Genomic DNA, 3,030 nt, shown 5'->3' on the forward strand with positions numbered 1-3,030 from the left:
TTTTAGGTTAAGGGTTATTATAACATGTTTCATGTCTCAGGTTGAAACTTCTGGTTTGACTCACAACAACCCCAAGGCTCCAAAGCCTACTTCAGATGAAATTAAGGTAAGATATGGATGCTTATGTTGTGAAATGTGATTGGTACTTAATAGTTGTTCATATTTTTTGCATCTTGGTTTTTGGTACAGAATCAGGCTAAAGCTAAGAAGAATAAGAAAAAGATGCCAAAGAGACCACATGTCCCACAAGATGAACAGAAAAAAATCTCAATCACTCAGTTTGCTCCTCCAATGATAAATTCTCTTCTCCACTCATTTCAGCCTGCTATATTATTGTGCAACTTATTTTAGAGGAACTAATCAACTCTTGTGCATGTTATTGCATAGCAATCTCTAAATGAATCTGCACCACCAATCTAGCCAATTTTCGGATTCAGGCCCAAGCAAAGGACTTTTAAGCTACCTGTCCCTCTAAATCTATGACCATCAAACGTCTATGGACTTACTCAACCTACACCAACTCAGATTCAATCACCTGTAACAATTAGGCCTGTCTCGACTGAGACTCCATCGAGCCAACCTACCATTACATTAAGAAATCCTGAGGCCATTTCCAAAGAAATAATGATTTCAGCAAGTGGAGGAACTTTCTCAAAGTTATTCAAGTTCATTCCAACACTAAATTTCAGGCCACCTACGCAAACTTAGTTATTTAAGATGGTTATCTCATAATTCAAGGAATTTAGTTATTATGTTTTTAAATGTTTATCTTTTTTTGTTGTTACTCTTAAATTTGAAAAACTGGTATTTAGCCAAGACATAGTTTGTCATACATTTTAAACAAAACCTCACATAATTTGTGAGTTATATTTTGAAAACTTTGCTATTATGAAATGATAATATCTTATCTTTGTATAAATGTGTCATATTATTATGTTTTCTACTACTTTAATTCTTGATTTTGTCAATCAATGATACATAAGTAACTAAATGTGAAAAATAAGGATAATTTAATACACAATCCCTATTAATCCAGATCATAGTTTATTATAATTTTATAGTCAAATTTTTTCTTGCACCCTCAAATTGTACCACTTACAAAACATTAAAATTACACTAACAAAAGCATACTAACATCATGCACTAGTAACTAAACTAAATTTTTTATTATTATAATGCCTAACAAAAGTAATCCAAATACTTTTCATATGTTAAGAGCACCATTGTAATTGTTAATATTTTTGCATTCGACCATCTTCATCTCTATCTCTACAATCGTTTTCTCCATTTTTTTATTGGGTCTACAACTCTATGTTGTGTGGCCACTTCATCAATACCAAAAGAGACAATATACTTATCTAGCCAAACAAAGTATTTGCAATGTGGTGTGTTGTTCTATAATAAAGATATCTACTGCTAAACTGCAAAAATCACCAAATAACTCAGAAAATCTAAACAAATAAAACATAAAACTTACCTTAAAATAAGAACAAAAAAAAATCTCCTTAAATTCTGTGAAATATCATATTCGAATAAGATGGCATACATTTCACAAATGCACATTGAAAAAATAAATTTCTTTTTTCTCATCCTCGGCACTCCTTTAAGACTGCTTCCACCAGTACTCATCCAAGTGCTCCAACTCTTCTTAAACCCACCATATCTTTCTCGCGAATGCATGAAAATCAGTATTTGCAGTATCCATATCCACTGTTGTAGAGTCTTCTCACATAGATTGAGGATGGAAATCCTATCCTTTCAATTATTTGAAGAAAGGCTCTTATGAGTGCCAAACGACGATGTTTGAGTTGTAGAGAGGGGATTTTTAGTCCCTACAACTATTCTTATTGATACATGGTATTTGGCATTGACACATCAGACTCCACCAAACACATCAGACGGGCAACCCGTTGCTAATCGCAGGGGTCGATTTGTCCAATTTTATTGATGGCGGAAGCTTGGTTGAGATTTAAGGATGATCAGAGTGCGATGTCTCACGAAGAAATGGTCAGAGACCGATAAATATATTTACCCATAAATAAAAGAGTAAGATTGGTTGTCAAAGCCTCTATTAACTAGAAGAGAAACGAAACAAGCTTTATTTTAACGTGAAGACAAACAATTTTACAATGAGAACACACATATGTATATATGTATACATTCTTATATTTTTAAAAATGTTAATACTTACCCTAAGTAACATTATTCATGGATTTGTTCGTGACCGTAAAACTAGGCTATTATAGATATTATTAGAGCCAATAATTAGGATAGCAAAACAGATCAAACATATCGAACCGATATATTGAACTTACCCAAAAGATAGGTTGGACTAGAATTTATAACCCATCAAATAAAAAAATATTTGCCAAATATACGAGATTTGGCGGAATGGTACGGGCTGACCCGTCAAGGCCAAAAATTTTTTTTACTTTATATAAAAGAATGATTACTATTATAAAAATGAATAATTATACGATTTTCAAAAATATTTTCATAAATAAAAGAGTAAGATTGGTTGTCAAAGCCTCTATTAACTAGAAGAGAAACGAAACAAGCTTTATTTTAACGTGAAGACAAACAATTTTACAATGAGAACACACATATGTATATATGTATACATTCTTATATTTTTAAAAATGTTAATACTTACCCTAAGTAACATTATTCATGGATTTGTTCGTGACCGTAAAACTAGGCTATTATAGATATTATTAGAGCCAATAATTAGGATAGCAAAATAGATCAAACATACCGAACCGATATATTGAACTTACCCAAAAAATATGTTGGACTAGAATTTATAACCCATCAAATAAAAAAATATTTGCCAAATATACGAGATTTGGTGGAATGGTATAGGCTGGCCCGTCAAGGCCAAAAATTTTTTTTACTTTATATAAAAGAATGATTACTATTATAAAAATGAATAATTATACGATTTTCAAAAATATTTTATTTTATTTTTTATTATTTTTTTTTGTTATTAATATTTTTTATTTTATTTTATTCTCTTATCTATGTACTCAA

The sequence above is a fragment of the Arachis duranensis genome, chromosome 2 (genome assembly GCF_000817695.3).
Source record: "Arachis duranensis cultivar V14167 chromosome 2, aradu.V14167.gnm2.J7QH, whole genome shotgun sequence".
Classification (NCBI taxonomy): domain Eukaryota; kingdom Viridiplantae; phylum Streptophyta; class Magnoliopsida; order Fabales; family Fabaceae; genus Arachis; species Arachis duranensis.